The 17,768-nt window shown below is 37.8% G+C and overlaps 1 protein-coding gene across 1 annotated transcript in view; it reads right to left on the bottom strand.

Moving 5' to 3' along the window:
* Positions 1-7,851: 7,851 nt before the first annotated feature.
* LOC126292161 (inositol-tetrakisphosphate 1-kinase-like) overlaps positions 7,852-17,768 on the bottom strand; it is a 107,359-nt gene continuing 97,442 nt past the window's right edge. The window contains exon 11 of the mRNA XM_049985999.1: positions 7,852-12,319. The gene's annotated coding sequence lies outside the window, so the exon portion shown is untranslated. The remainder of the gene's footprint in view (positions 12,320-17,768) is intronic.

Raw genomic sequence — 17,768 nt, 5'->3', positions numbered from 1 at the left:
CAGGATGGCCGAGCAGTTCTAGGTGCTACAGTCTGGAAACGCGCGACCGCTACGGTCGCAGGTTCGAATCCTGCCTCGGGCATGGATGTGTGTGATGTCCTTAGGTTAGTTAGGTTTACGTAGTTCTAAGTTCTAGGGGACTGATGACCTTAGAAATTAAGTACCATAGTGATCAGAGCCATCTGAACCATTTTTTTGAAACTGAGTACTCAGTAAGCCATAAAATATTATCAAGTCAACTTTGTGTGTCTGCCAACATCACAGCGCAAGTGAGACAAAGCCTTGATAACAGTCCTACAAAATTGACTCCATGTGCTTCTCACGAGTTGGGTATCCAGCACATGACTGTTTGGCCCTGAGTTAAGAAAATATTTGCTTCTCAACCAGCACAAATTAGCAATTAGTTTTGTGGGGAAATATTACATCCGTTATATAAGGATGAAGATAACACTGGAAACATTCCCATTAGTGATGTGTTAGCCTTTCAGTTAAATGGTAGAGTTAATAAACATGACTACAGGTTTTGGGATAGGGGCAACCCACGAAATCTCAGAACTCTTTCACGACAGCCCAAAAGTTGACATCTTTTTGGGTGCTGAGCAGTTGCAAAGTTTACAGTCCTTTCTTTTCCAAGTGAAAACAGTCTACAGAATAGTGTACTTGGATACACTAAAAAACTTTTTTACCTCAGTGATTAACAAGGCTGACCAAGACTGCAGCATACTCTATACTCAAGCTGGTGAGCCACTGCACTGCCTCACCTCATCCAGGAACTCCTCAACAACCACATCTCAACTAAAATTATTGGGCACGATTTGCTGACTGCGTGGTCCCGTCAGCTGACCTGACACCTCTTGATTTTTTTCTCTTGGGGATTCATCAGAGATATGGTGTTTGTACCACCCGCACAGCTTTGAAAATTCACACAAACTTATTCATATAACACACGGACCGAGTCTAATTTTGAAAGAAAATAGATCAAAGGTTTTGACTCACGTAGTATGCCAGCACAATACCATACCATCTCAAGTGCTAGCAAGAATTGAGCAAAGAAGGCTGCAACAATTAGCCATCGAAGCAGCAATCAATAATGCAACTGAACAAGTTATGCCTGACATAATGCACCAAACCTCCCCCCATGAACCATGGACCTTGCCGTTTGTGGGGAGGCTTGCGTGCCTCAGCGATACAGATGGCCGTACCGTAGGTGCAACCACAACGGAGGGGTATCTGTTGAGAGGCCAGACAAACGTGTGGTTCCTGAAGAGGGGCAGCAGCCTTTTCAGTAGTTGCAGGGGCAACAGCCTGGATGATTGACTGATCTGGCCTTGCAACATTGACCAAAACGGCCTTGCTGTGCTGGTACTGCGAACGGCTGAAAGCAAGGGGAAACTACAACCGTAATTTTTCCCGAGGACATGCAGCTTTACTGTATGATTAAATGATGATGGCATCCTCTTGGGTAAAATATTCCGGAGGTAAAATAGTCCCCCATTCGGATCTCCGGGCGGGGACTACTCAGGAGGATGTCGTTATCAGGAGAAAGAAAACTGGCGTTCTACGGATCGGAGCGTGGAATGTCAGATCCCTTAATCAGGCAGATAGGTTAGAAAATTTAAAAAGGGAAATGGATAGGTTAAAGTTAGATATAGTGGGAATTAGTGAAGTTCGGTGGCAGGAGGAACAAGACTTCTGGTCAGGTGACTACAGGGTTATAAACACAAAATCAAATAGGGGTAATGCAGGAGTAGGTTTAATAATGAATAGGGAAATAGGAATGCGGGTAAGCTACTACAAACAGCATAGTGAACGCATTATTGTGGCCAAGATAGATACGAAGCCCACACCTACTACAGTAGTACAAGTTTATATGCCAACTAGCTCTGCAGAGGATGAAGAAATTGAAGAAATGTACGATGAAATAAAAGAAATCATTCAGATAGTGAAGGGAGACGAAAATTTAATAGTAATGGGTGACTGGAATTCGAGTGTAGGAAAAGGGAGAGAAGGAAACATAGTAGGTGAATATGGATTGGGGCTAAGAAATGAAAGAGGAGGCCGCCTAGTAGAATTTTGCACAGAGCACAACTTAATCATAGCTAACACTTGGTTTAAGAATCATGAAAGAAGGTTGTATACATGGAAGAACCCTGGAGATACTAAAAGGTATCAGATAGATTATGTAATGGTAAGACAGAGATTTAGGAACCAGGTTTTAAGTTGTAAGACATTTCCAGGGGCAGATGTGGACTCTGACCACAATCTATTGGTTATGACCTGTAGAGTAAAACTGAAGAAACTGCAAAAATGTGGGAAATTAAGGAGATGGGACCTGGATAAACTGAAAGAACCAGAGGTTGTACAGAGTTTCAGAGAGAGCATAAGGGAACAATTGACAGGAATAGGGGAAAGAAATACAGTAGAAGAAGAATGGGTAGCTCTGAGGGATGTAGTAGTGAAGGCAGCAGAGGATAAAGTAGGTACAAAGACGAGGGCTGCTAGAAATCCTTGGGTAACAGAAGAAATATTGAATTTAATTGATGAAAGGAGAAAATATAAAAATGCAGTAAATGAAGCAGGCAAAAAGGAATACAAACGTCTCAAAAATGAGATCGACAAGAAGTGCAAAATGGCTAAACAGGGATGGCTAGAGGACAGATGTAAGGATGTAGAAGCTTATCTCACTAGGGGTAAGATAGATACTGCCTACAGGAAGATTAAAGAGACCTTTGGAGAGAAGAGAACCACGTGTATGAATATCAAGAGCTCAGATGGCAGCCCAGTTCTAAGCAAAGAAGGGAAGGCAGAAAGGTGGAAGGAGTATATAGAAGGTTTATACAAGGGCGATGTACTTGAGGACAATATTATGGAAATAGAAGAGGATGTAGATGAAGACGAAATGGGAGATACGATACTGCGTGAAGAGTTTGACAGAGCACTGAAAGACCTGAGTCGAAACAAGGCCCCCGGAGTAGACAACATTCCATTAGAACTACTTACGGCCTTAGGAGAGCCAGTCATGACAAAACTCTACCAGCTGGTGAGCAAGATGTATGAGACAGGCGAAATACCCTCAGACTTCAAGAAGAATATAATAATTCCAATCCCAAAGAAAGCAGGTGCTGACAGATGTGAAAATTACCGAACTATCAGTTTAATAAGCCACGGCTGCAAAATACTAACGTGAATTCTTTACAGACGAATGGAAAAACTGGTAGATGCAGACCTCGGGGAGGATCAGTTTGGATTCCGTCGAAATGTTGGAACACGTGAGGCAATACTGACCTTACGACTTATCTTAGAAGAAAGATTAAGAAAAGGCAAACCTACGTTTCTAGCATTTGTAGACTTAGAGAAAGCTTTTGACAATGTTGACTGGAATACTCTTTTTCAAATTCTAAAGGTGGCAGGGGTAAAATACAGGGAGCGAAAGGCTATTTATAATTTGTACAGAAACCAGATGGCAGTAATAAGAGTCGTGGGGCATGAAAGGGAAGCAGTGGTTGGGAAAGGAGTGAGACAGGGTTGTAGCCTCTCCCCGATGTTATTCAATCTGTATATTGAGCAAGCAGTAAAGGAAACAAAAGAAAAATTTGGAGTAGGTATTAAAATTCATGGAGACGAAGTAAAAACTTTGAGGTTCGCCGATGACATTGTAATTCTGTCAGAGACGGCAAAGGACTTGGAAGAGCAGTTGAACGGAATGGACAGTGTCTTGAAAGGAGGATATAAGATGAACATTAACAAAAGCAAAACGAGGATAATGGAATGTAGTCAAATTAAATCGGGTGATGCTGAGGGAATTAGATTAGGAAATGAGACACTTAAAGTAGTAAAGGAGTTTTGCTATTTAGGAAGTAAAATAACTGATGATGGTCGAAGTAGAGAGGATATAAAATGTAGACTGGCAATGGCAAGGAAAGCGTTTCTGAAGAAGAGAAATTTGTTAACATCGAATATAGATTTATGTATCAGGAAGTAGTTTCTGAAAGTATTTGTTTGGAGTGTAGCCATGTATGGAAGTGAAACATGGACGATAATTAGTTTGGACAAGAAGAGAATAGAAGCTTTCGAAATGTGGTGCTACAGAAGAATACTGAAGATAAGGTGGATAGATCACGTAACTAATGAGGAGGTATTGAATAGGATTGGGGAGAAGAGAAGTTTGTGGCACAACTTGACTAGAAGAAGGGATCGGTTGGTAGGACATGTTTCGAGGCACCAAGGGATCACAAATTTAGCATTGGAGGGCAGCGTGGAGGGTAAAAATCGTAGAGGGAGAGCGAGAGATGAGTACACTAAGCAGATTCAGAAGGATGTAGGTTGCAGTAGGTACTGGGAGATGAAGCAGCTTGCACAGGATAGAGTAGCATGGAGAGCTGCATCAAACCAGTCTCAGGACTGAAGACAACAACAACAACAATGCACCAAATTTGTCAAGAAATCTGCTTCAGACAGGATGAGTGTCACATAACCAATAGTTTACACATTCAACTTTTTAGCTGTAAGGTAAAAGAATATGATGTACTTCAATTTAAAAAATGTAAAAAACTAGGTCTGTAAGTCGTATAAATAAAGTTGTTATGTCTTTTGAAAAACACCATTTATATAAGTCTGTTCTTTTCCAAGTAATCTATGAGGATTAAATTCTGGCAAGCCATAATAGTAGTAGTAGTAATAATAATACGTCACTTCTTCTTCTTCTTCTTCTTTGGTCTTAGCTCCATTTCTCTACAGGATCCACACTGTTATACCAGTTTTGGCATTGTTAGTGGCAAGTTGGTGGCTGAATGCCCTTCCTGATGCTTGTCTCTGGGACAGAATTTGTGTACCGCATATGTCTGTGTTTAGTGTAAATCTCATGCGCAACTGTGCATATAAAGTATCTGAGATGGGACAAGGGTACTGGCTCGGCACTCACTTAGGTGAATGTGGGAAGTCATCTGGGACCTGTGCGCCTCCTCGAGACCTGAAAGCAGGCACTTTAATATGTGCTGCAGGGTTGGTCAATGCTGTCACTATGTGGATAGTTTATGTAAATAACAATAAAAAAAGAGCTACATTAAAATTCTAAACTAATGAAATCACTTTCAAAAAAACTACTCGCTTTTAACAAATATTTCTGTCAGTCCTGGTGAAAACTCCCATTAAATCCATGTTATTTCTCCCCACTTTTAGTGAACTCACGTTTAAGATAAAGTCTGCTTTTAAGGAATAAACTTGAAACATTTTGCAAACTGAAATCCCTTTTTTACGTAAGTCTCAAAATGTTCTAGTGAGTTTCTGATTAATTTCCACTTCACACAAGTTGTAATTTTTGTCCTGTGACACAGTGAACAGTAATCGATTCAACCGGTTGATATGTGCTTAGATCATAGTGAATAACTCTACTTCCCTTGTAGCCATACTGACAGATACATTGAAAGAATTAGAAATCAATCTCCATGTGACTTAATTTACATGATCTGATGTCACAGTCACTGAGCCTATGAGGCACAAAAAGTGTAGTTGTTCGGTCGAAGTTAACAGTTTTACTTTTGTGGAATAACAGCCTACAATTGTAGAATGCTTACAGTTCAGCAAAAGCTAAGAATGACAATCTTAACAGGAATTTTTCCAACAGAGCGAAGAAATATGATTTAGCGCCATCTACATGTGCAGCATATTGAAAAACGAGGAAGCGTTTTTAGATGTCCCAGCAGACAATTCCTGTGGATCCAAAAAAACAACATTTGTATGTTCACATTGAATGAATGTTGTGTAAAATATTCTTCAAAAGTTGTTTCAAGGACTGAGAAATGTAAGAATTCCTATAATTGGAAATATATGCACAGATTTCAGTACATTGAGCGACTGGTTGAATTTTTCTTTTTTTAAAAAGAAGCATAATCTGTAATTTCAAACTGAGGTTCTAGTCTTGGAAATTGTGAACTACTGGAAAACATTGAAGTGCCATGACTGATATAAAGTAACAGTCGTTGCTGTTGTTCCTGTCCTCAGTTCGAAGTTTGGTCTTCTGCAGCTCTCCGTGCTACTCTATCCTGTGCAAGCTCATCTCTGAATAACTACTGCAACAGACTTCCTTCTGAATCTGCTTATATATTCATCTCCTGGTCTCCCTCTACAATTTTTACCCCTACACTTCCTTCCAATACTAAACTGATACATTTGATGCTAACAAATTTATGTTTTTCAAAAACGCTTTTCTTGCCATTGCCAGACTTTATTTTATGTCCCCTCTACTTCAACCATCACATGTTATTTTGCTCCTCAAATAACAAAATAGGGTTATGAGCCCAGATACATTTTGAATGCTGATTACACTGACATATTTTATAATTTACTTCGTGGAAAATCGTATTCTGTTAATGGAGCAAATTGCCACAGAGGTAAAAGAAAAGTAAAGAGAGGATGAGGACACTATTGTGTGTAAATAGTGATGGAAGTGAGAAGTTCCCATGTTCCCAAAACATAAAAATGTTACTTTGTAGGCTTTTTTCCTTTACAGATGTCTGCTTGTGTCTGTGTATGTGCAGATGGATATGTGTGTGTGCGCGCGAGTGTACACCTGTCCTTTTCCCCCCTAAGGTAAGTCCTTCCGCTCCCGGGATTGGAATGACTCCTTACCATCTCCCTTAAAACCCACATCCTTTCGTCTTTCCCTCTCCTTCCCTCTTTCCTGAAGAAACAACCGTCGGTTGCGAAAGCTAGAAATTCTGTGTGTGTGTTTTATTTATTGTGCCTGTCTACCGGCGCTTTCCCGCTTGGTAAGTCTTGGAATCTTTGTTTTTAATATATTTACTTTGTAGTTATGTGCACAACAGCAGTCCGTGGAGATGTCATAAATGTTTACGACTTTTTCAAGCATTTAGATGCCAAGATAGGAGCAACAGGAGGGAAAGTTATACTTATTATTGATCTATGACCTGTACATCCTAAGGAAACATAATCTCAGAAGAAAGTAAATAATGTGTTACTTCCTCCAAACCACACGAGTCATCTGTAGCCTCTTGACTTGGACATAACACACACTGTTAAATACAGGTACACTGTAGCAGTGCTGTACAAGTCACTTTCACGCTCTAAGAGGAAGGAAGTGATGAGACTCAGCACAAGGAAGCAAAACTAATATTTCTGAAAATGCAACATTCCAGGATATTATCTGCTGTGATGATGACATCCCAATTTCCATACCCGAGATTTATGCCACTGAAATGCTTATGAGGGGATATAGGTAGGAGCGCTGGAAGTGACACCGATGCTTCGTAAGAAATTGATGTCAGGAATTTCTTTTCCTCTTTTAATGTAGATGAATCGATTCTAACTCATATCAACCATCTGGAAAAAGAACTTCCTTCAGTATAATATCCTAGAAGGACAAAATAAACAAGACTTACAGATTTTTTATTAAAAAAAATTAAAGGACATGTTTTGTGAAGAGTGTAATATTAGTTCTGCATTTAAATTTGTAGCACAGGATATACATAATTTTGTAACAAAATAGCACTTGTACCACCTTTGCATGCTGAAATTATGATTCTGGGTCATTTTTACCATGTTCTCTGGCAAAAACCCCCATTCAAGGAATAATCCTACTTAAAAAAAAATGTTTGAGTCCCCAGAGAGTCTTTAAAAAGGGGTTTGACTGTATGTAGATATGTCATCACAAATGAAACAGGCTTTTGTGAAAAACTGGATGTTTTTCTTTCCTCATAGAAACTAATGCACAAAATATGTCTATCAAAGTGACCTTCATACCTTGTCAGAGTGGCCCCAAAAATGAAAGCCACAGAAGCATTGTTTTGATAACCATATGGCAAATATAAACGCAAAATGAAATGAATAAACATATTATATAAAAAATAAATACAGTTTAATGTCACTGCAATAAAAAGTTATCATTGCATCCAACACCACAAGTTTGTTGTAAACTCACCACAGTAACATTTACTACTATCAATGACCTGCTAAATAAATCACACATGCCACAACATTCTCCTCTCATGTGGTGCAAATTAACACACATCTGTGATATAAATGTCCACTTCTGCATAATATGACAGAAGTAATAAATATTTTTAACTTCAAAGTACATTCTAAATTTACATGTCTGAAATAAGGCAAAACAATCGCTACTGTGGCACAATAAAAACAAGTTTATGTACACAGTCAACAAAAAAATCAGTAATTGCTAATTGACAATCATCATCATCAGTTTTAGCACACAGAGAACACACATCGTTGCATTATTGGACCCTGAAGTATAAAACTACCAGTACCTGCAGAAAATGCTACTCGAGTTCGACAACAACCAATTTTCTACTTTTTTCACTGTAAAACTGGAAATTTTCCAAAACTGCAAAACATCTCTTCCAGCAACAATCATTCATGCAATGGTACACAAGAAATGTAAAAAGTCTATGTAGGCCTTCCAAATACAAAAGCTAGATAGTTATTCAGGATACTTGACAGAAAAAGTATTTTTAAGTGTTAAGTGACTGATTGGATATACAGCTACTGCATCACCTGAGGCAACCATCTGCAAACAGTCTGTTTTCTCTCTTAATATACATCTCAAAAAGGAATGACCGATAAAAATTTCTTACTGGAGTTCTAAATAAAGTGAGAATTTCAAAAAGTTTACATTTGGTAATAGAAACTTTTAAAGACTTGGAAGCAGCAGTGATGTCAATCATTGGAAGGTAAGGCATAAAAAACACAGTCAAATTGTAGTTGTGTAAGACTGCACTCATTCTCTGCAACAATATTTTGTTGCCAGTTGCTCTGAATGGATAATAACGAAAAGAACATTTCAATACTACACACATACATTCCAAGAAGATAATTGGTGAGACAACTAATGGGATTAGCTGAATCGATAGAAATCAGTTGATATCAAAAGGTACTGAATAATTTCTGTTCACTACCATTTAAGTTAGCAGATGACATAGAGATTAATGGGTATTTTGTTTAAAGAAATCTGTAAAATGATTTCCAAGGGAATTACACATAACATTTCAGCAGCTGCTAATTGCACATTATTTCTGCGTCTTTAGATGTAGACACACTAAACATAATGTTGTCTGTTAATTAATGATGGCAGTGGCCTGAAAATAATACACAAAGGTCAACATAATTTGATTTCTATCGAATCAATTACACCCATCAGCCACCTGTGCACAGAACAGTAAGAGTCAATTGGTTGTAAAGAGTAATAGATAACTGTGATTAGATCACAAATACCAGCTTCCACACTGCCACTGTGTGACAGTGAAAGTAAACAGTCTGTTCAGAGCATACATAATGGAAATTCACCATGAACTGTGAGAAACATACATATCTCTTGTAAAGAAACTTGAATGTGGTTCCTCACAATTATAAAACTGACCATGTACAAACAGATCCAGCAAAGCTAAATTTGACAGCCTATCAAAAGAGCATTGTACCAACTGCAACAGATAGTGGAAACTAATATTTCCTGGTCTCCTTATTGTGGTATGTTCATAAACAGCCCCCAGAGCAAATGACAATCTAAAAAGGTCAATGGCTGATTTTGTATCATCGATCTCACAGTCGTGTACTCTCAAGCACTAAATATAATGTTTTTCTGCAATTGACGGTACAGTTTATAGCTCACTAATTTGATGAAAATAAGTTCAAAGCTAAATTATATGAACTAACAGATGGGGAATTTGTGTGTTATGCTTGTAAAAATTTTCCCTTTGGACACCAAGAGCGTTATTCTTCTTTATAACCGAGCAGAGCATTCTTTATAATACAATTCATAAGTCTGTATCAGTTAATAATAGTAAATGCCAATATTTAAATAGTCTGAGGTCAATGACCAGGCTCTACACAGAGAAGAAGAAATTGGAATCGACAATTTTTCTACACAAGATGTAAAGTCATTCCCTTGTAGTGTTGGAAATATAATAAACTATGGGCATTTAAACAAGTATTGCTTAATCTTTCTGATAGTGCAAGATGCTGAGTAATATCACTGGAAGCAACAAGTTAGAACAAAGCGATTTTTAATATGTTCTTAGCACAGAAGTACAGCAAAAAAAATTTAGCAAATATCTGCATTTATCCACTGTACATATTAAGTATGTCACAGGGTTCTCTGCAGAATGGACAGCACTACTGAATGTTTGAATATCATTCCATCTTTCTGTAACACGCATAATACTGTTACTATGAAAACATAATTTCAAAATTGCTACAATCCATCGAATCTGAGAAATGATATTTTTAGATTCTACTGCCCCTCTATGATGACAGAAACAACAAGAAGGTTGGAATATTTTAAAATGTTTGTTGGCATCAACCTATAAATCTTCAAGGTAATTAATGCAAAGATTTACAACTGCCTCACCTCCACAGATGATTCAGTTCTGAATTTCACTGGGAACCTACTACTTTTCTTATAACTCCTTTAACATTAGGAAGATCAGCCATCAGGTTTGTCGCAGAGAGCAGGGAAAACATTTTACTCTCTGAATTGACACACATCACATCACATTAACTGTTCGGATCAGTAGTTCTCTTGAAGTAAGCTAATATTTTGCTGCTCATCGGTACTTTGAAAATGGCAGTATGACAACAGTGGCAAAAAGTAATGTACATGTTGCAGTAAAATGTTTCTGTGGTATCAGAACAGATATATGAAGAAAGGAAATTCAATCTTGCAAAAACATGTGACCTCATTTCGGTGAATAAAAGAGCAGCCTTTTTCGTATAAAATATCTTATCAATCAGTTCTGGAAGGACTAGCTGCGTAAACTAATAACCAAGAAATGAACTGAAATGCAAACTAAAATACAAATGCTAAAAAACAAAATTTGTACTACACAAAACAGAAAGAGAATTTTTGAAACAGAAGCCAGCTAATCAGGGCTGACCTAAAGCTGATGGTAATGAGCGGGGCAGTGCACACAATATTGAACTAGCTAATTTTTGGAATTAGTGCTTCCTTCTTTGAGAGAGGAAATAGTTGACGAAAGAGGGACATGTGAGCGTAAGACTTTAAGTGGAGAAGAAAGTAAAGGATAATTTACTTAGAAATCTTTCCAACAGCTTGAGGAAGTAGTCAGTGCCCCCCCCCCCCTCCCCCTTTTCTCATAAAGGAGCAGCATTTTCTGAAAGCTCTAACCTGAACATCTATTTTCTTCTTCTTTTTTTTCTGTAGGCTCAGCTTAGTTCCTCCTGTTTCAATAACTGGTAGGTAGGTATTGTGATTTGCTTCAGGCAAGTGTATTAAAAATATCAAATTTCTCTGTAGAACATTTTCCTCTCAGAAAACATTACACACTTCACTTATAAGGTTTGTCAGGCATTTGTGTTCCTACAGCAGCAGCCAACAAATGATAACCCACCACTTGGTTTGGGAGTGATGTGAGCAATGTACAGAATAAAAGATATGAAACCACTCTCCACTAATCTAACAGGAATTATTTAAATGAGAGAGGCAATATGTACTCCCATTATATTTGTAACACTGGAGGAGTTTTTTTAAAAGATGAACATGATGTTTGTGCAACTTATAGTACATTCTCAACAACTTGAAATAAGAACACAGTTGTGTTGCTGGCCTGGCAATACTGAAAGTAACATTTTGGAATAGCAATACTCTACTACCTGGAGCAGTACTAAAAGCAAATTCTAATACTGTTGTGATAGCTGTCACCAGCTCTGTTACAAGATATAATAAATTGTCATTCCTGAAGGAGATTGGGGAAATACCAATTTTACAGAAATGTGAGTGAATCATCTAGTTTAGCAGTAGAAGCATAAAAAGCGAGAAGGCGACAGACACTGGAATGGCACACTCAAATGCAAATCACAGCCTGGACAATGACCCGACATATTAAAATGACAGTTGCATAAAAGCAATACCTAAAGAACACTTGAACATTAATAAATGCTTAAAATAGTGAAACATTTCTAGACACTACATAAATGCTTTATGAGAGATCTGAATACAATAATTTAACTTGTTCTTGGGACTCAGAGTGTCTCATTCAGGAAACAGTATCTTGAAGGCAACAGAGGTGTAACACTTTTTTAAATTGCAGCAATATCTCCCCTTTTTTTTGTCTACTAAATGAACACAGTTGAAAAGTCAGAGTTCCTCCTGTTTCAAACACAGTCAATACACACAAAAAAGTCAGCTGAAGAGGTTCCAGAGAGACAAAAGTGCAGAAACTGGAATGTAAATCACTGTCTCTGTTGGTGGCCAATGAAGAAGAGAATGTACACACTGAGGCAGCTAACACAAAGCTGCTCCGGGAGTTCATCTGGCACAACTGTCCCCAGGAACCTGCAACACACCACCATAAAGCTTCATTCAAAGAGACACCAGTGTACCATATGGTTTTAATGTAACAAACAGATGCTGACATCTTTATAAAGATTTATAATACACCTACAGCTACCTAAAATATTTTATGAACCCTTTGACCACCACAGGTGTGCTCGATACAGGCTTAGCCGCGTGTTGCATGCTTCTTGCTCAATGCATCTACCTGCACTACTTTACGTGTTTGGGCCAGGGCTACCCGAAGGTCTGGCTTGCCCTGAGCTGAATATTTTTAGAGTGATTTCTGCAATGTCTCCCCCTGTTGCTCTCAGATTTGTCACTGCTGAGGTGAACATTACTGTATGTTAGTTGTTACTCTGCAAATTTACAACTGTAACAAATCTGCCCAGATATGAAGACGGCTTTTTCAACAGTGTCAAACCCAGTTTTGGTAACCATGACTTTCAAATACTTTGTAATAAAAACTATGAATTACCATATTTACCCAAGTGAAAGATGGCCGTGAATACAAGAGAAAAAATAATTGTTTAACTTATTATGACTAAACAAAATTACAAACTTTTATTGCTGTAGGAGATTTGTCTAAAAAGTTAACATTACACTTATTCTAAATTTATGCCATTTACTGATTGTCTACATTTTGACAATACAAGGAGAAATAAAATGAATAAGAAAAAATTTTTACACTAGTTTTTATCTTCACTGCTTTTTACTTTACTTAGCCTATCATCTGTAGTATCATTAGTTTCAATCATAGTCATCATCATGATCATCATCATCATTGCCATCATCCTAATAGGACAGCTGAGAAACTTATAATATTCATTGTCACAAATATTTGGACGTTGGTTCCAAATATTTTGCCATTTCTGAGGTGGTTGTTACAGTGGGACCCAAGAACACAGCTATTTATTTTCTGAAGATACTGCAGATATCACTTCTATAATGACATGAGAATGTTACAATGTCTCTTGCTTCCAAATGTATTGCCTGTCCACCACTCTCTAATTGGCTATGTACAACCAGCAGCTGACACCCCCAATTGTTCCTGTCGTACCTCACGGTGAGTGTCAACAATAGTGCTGCACGAAACATGTAAGTAAACCACTGGCGCCCATCTAGTCTTTTAGTGTTTCCTTCAGAAATGTATGCTATTGTTGAGTATCTGACAAATTTTAAAGTCAGTTTGCTTCTAAGTATAAATGGGTTCAGGCAAACTGCAGTTTAAACATGGTAGATGTAATACAATATACATTCCCATAGTTTGATAGTTGGCTGCATGATGAAATTTCTGTTGCTCAACAATAGACCCCCAACCCCACGTCCATTTTAGTTCTTCAGCCAAATCGGTCACTGTTCATAAGCAATGGTGAAACGCAGATGGTGTTATCTTCTAAAGTGCAGGTCATATGTAACAACAAAAAACAAATAAATAAATAAAAGGTCACAATCACTATTTGGTCCAGTTCTTGAACTTTTGCTTGTCCCACAATTTAGTGATGACTTTTCGTATGATCTCCACAACAGGTCTTTCCGCTGTATTATATTCTTGCGACAACAATTACAGTCACTTTAATATGATTTACTTCATTTGTTTGACATAACCTCAAACTGTATGAATTACCTTGAAGAGAATGGTCTATTGACACACCGCCGGCACAGACCTAGAAAACATCATTCTTGTGAAACACAACTAGCTCTTGCTTGTGTCTGTATATGGATGGATGGATAGGTGTGTGTGAGTGTGCGAGTATATACCTATCCTTTTCCCCCCTAAGGGAAGTCTTTCTGCTCCTGGGATTGGAATGACTCCTTACCCTTTCTCTTAAAACCCACATCCTTTCATCTTTCCTTCTCCTTCCCTCTTTCCTGACAAAGCAACCGCCGGTTGCGAAAGCTCGAAATTTTGTGTGTGTGTGTGTTTTTTTATTGTGCCTATCTACTGGCGCTTTCCCGCTTGGTAAGTCTTGGAATCTTTGTTTTTAATATATTTTTCCCATGTGGAATGTTTCTTTCTATTTTATTTACTTTTATTTACAACTAGCTCTTTATTCGCATGAAGTGTTGAGTGCTAACAACAAGGGATTTAAAATCGATTTTGTATTTCTAGATTCCCAGAAGAATTTTGACACACTACCTCACAAGTGGCTTGTAGTCAAATTACGTGCTTATGGAATATCATATCAGTTGTGTGACTGGATTCGTGATTTCCTGTCAGAGGGGTCACAGTTCGCAGTAATAGAAAATCATCAAGTAAAACAGAAGGGATTTCTAGTGTTCCCCACATTGAGTTTTACGTCCTCTGCTGTTCCTTTTCTATATGAACAATTTTGGAGACAATATGAGCAGCCACCTTAGGTTGTTTGCAAATGATGCTGTCTTTAGTACCTAGTAAAGTCATCAAAAGATCAAAGCAAATTGCAAAACAATTTGGAAAAGAAACCTGTATGGTGTGGAACTCGGCAACTGATCCTAAATAATGAAAACTGTGAGGTTATCCACATGAGTGCTAAAAGGTATCCTTTCAACTTTGGTTAGACGATAAATCAGTCAAATCTAAAGGACACAAATTCAGCAAAATACCTAGGAATTACAGTTACGAACAGAATGTTGTGGGGAAGGTAACACTTAGAAGATGCAAACGATCTACTGAAGAGACTGCCTACACTATGCTTGTCCGTCCTCTTCTGGAGTACTGCTGTGCATTGTGGGATCCTTACCAGATAGGATTAATGGAGTACATAGAGAAAGTTCAAAGAAGAGCAGCACATTTTGCATGACTGAGAAACAGAAAACGTCACAGACGTGATACAGGATTTGGGGTGGACATAATTAAAACAAAGGTGTTTTTTGTTGTGGTGGAATCTCCCCACGAAATTTCAGTCACCAACTTTCTCCTCCAAATGCAAAAATATTTTGTTGATGCCAACCTACATAGGGAGAGAAATGATCATCATCATAAAATAAAGGACATTAGAGCTCGCACAAAAAGATATGGGTGTTCGTTCTTTTTTTTTTGTGCGCTGGTTGAGATTGGAATAAAAAAGAATTATTGTGAAGGTGGTTCAATGAAACCTCTGCCATGCACTTAAGTGTGATTTGCAGAGTATCCACGCAGATGTAGGTGTAAACATAGACATGTCATTCTGGATTAATTTTCTTTCTTGTTGCACTTGAATGTCTTCATCTTGTTCTAAAGTTCTAAAGCCTGTACAGTAATGATTTTCTCCAGTATTCTAATATGAGATCAGCAGTGGAATTTCTTGTTTGCAACCTACTTGGTGAATCATTAATTCATCACAGCCAAATACAATATAGACATGGGTTAAGAATCAAGTAATGGTTTTTGAAGGGCAAGTTTTTAACCTCTGAATGTTACATTTACTTAAAAAGCAGCAAAAATGTATGTGTAAAGAATCTTAAATACAACAAAAGTTTGTAAGTTCATAGAATTTAATGTTGTTCCTCCTGGCTTTCACAAAATTGTCAATTTTTTTTTGCAGAGCATTAGATTGTTGTTGTATTCCTTACACTAGCACTGCAAGCTACAGGTCATGTGATTGTTCAAGCAATTCGATGTATTGGGAAATCTTGAATCTATCTGAACTCAAGTACTGTGTGATAAGCCGTACCCTACGACACTGTTCAAAATAAGTTTGTATGAAACCTCAATAGTCAAATTTCATCTGTAAACATAATATGACCCCTGTATTACTCTATTAAACAGTGTAAAAATGTTGATCTCAGAAGCAATATCTTAATCTGCGAATGCAAGATGAGCCCATATTTTTCAAATGATGAATTTGGGAAACAATTTGTGTTAAAGTCAGGTAAGTATGATACAGTAATTGTTGAAACATAAGACTGTAGCACTACTCCAGCTGTCATGTGTAGTCAGAATCTCTGAAGGACTTATCACGCATATCGACATCAAATAATTCGTCCTCATTGTTGCTCTTTGTGAGTATATCCATGTTCTCTTTCTAAGTGCAACCACTATGCCTTGTCATTTTCTTGTAGAATAGAGTATGAGAAAAACATTGTGATGCCAATCCTGAGGAACAGACAGATGAACAGAGAAGTCAGATGCAGCAAAACAAAATAATGACAGATCAAGTACATGGTCACAACTTAGCAGCAAGGTTTGTGAAATGCTTTTGAAATATGGGGCAGAGACTCTGCTGTACATTTAAGCTCGCCACAGCTGACCTGAGACCATACTGGTCATCAGCACTCAGGGACCAGTAAGGAGGCCTAAGTTAAATTATCAACAGAGGTGAAGGAAAACTCAGAGACTACACTTAAGCTTTCTAACAGTGCTTGGGGAGCGGCAGTGCGTAAAGAATTAATTCATCAAAAGCAGTCAAAGGGTTAAATATTTAAACAAAGTTATCTGTTTTATAATCAGATAGTACAATTATTTTGTGATTAGTTGAAATAGCATCAGCCTCACCTGAATAAGTGTGTATGTTCATTTTATGAGGCCTAACATTGACAAACATTGCTAAAATTCTAAGTCAGTAATGTATCATTACCAATGTCGTTAAAAGGGTAATTACACATTATACGAGCCTGAATCACTCACTCGGAGCAACAGTAGTCTTTGAAGAAAATACATTTAAATTTCAATTACATTTGCTGCTATCAACTAGTGTAGTTTTTCAAACAGACTGATTTTAATTAAGATTGCCACTTTGGCTTCAGTGGCCAACTCAACTTTCTGTTCAAATTATACTCTGATTAACTTCATCATTATAATAATTCTTTTTGTACATGGAATCTGTGTGTTAACAGGATTGTTTGGCTGAATGCGGCATTTTTGTTGTAGCTTCCTTCTACTGGAGAAAGCTGTGCTGAACCACTCCTACTTCACACAATGTCAATTTTTCATTTAGTACCGGCATTTAAGATAAATACTGTTGACAGATGATTGGTAAATTATACAGATGAAATGCATTCACAGCTGAATATGGAGAATTATCAGCTGTGTAACAGAATGCCGACAATGAAAATTTGTGCCGGACTGGGACTCAAATCCAGATTTCCTGCTTATCACAAGCAATCGCCTTAGGATTTGGCTATCCAAGCACGACTCGTGGCTGGACCCACACTTCCATACATCGTGAACCATGCATATACTACCTGTACTCATACATCCATTATATATAGATATATTCCTGTACAGGGGAGACATTTTACTTGAAAGCCACTTGCCGGGAGCCAATGGGTAAATACGATACTGCAGTGCCTGTGTTATTATGAATTATGATGCAATGTTCCTTGGGCATGCATGTATGTCCAAAGGAACATTGCATTGTCATTTGAAATAATACAGGCACTGCACTATTGAAATTATGGTGACATTTATTTACATTGTCACAGTGTTCTCACAGGCAGTAACTACATAACTGTACTGCTACTGATATGGCCCGTACAGCGCTGTTTATTA

This window comes from Schistocerca gregaria, chromosome 9 (genome assembly GCF_023897955.1).
Source record: "Schistocerca gregaria isolate iqSchGreg1 chromosome 9, iqSchGreg1.2, whole genome shotgun sequence".
Taxonomy (NCBI): domain Eukaryota; kingdom Metazoa; phylum Arthropoda; class Insecta; order Orthoptera; family Acrididae; genus Schistocerca; species Schistocerca gregaria.
This window is presented reverse-complemented; position numbering and strand designations above follow the sequence as displayed.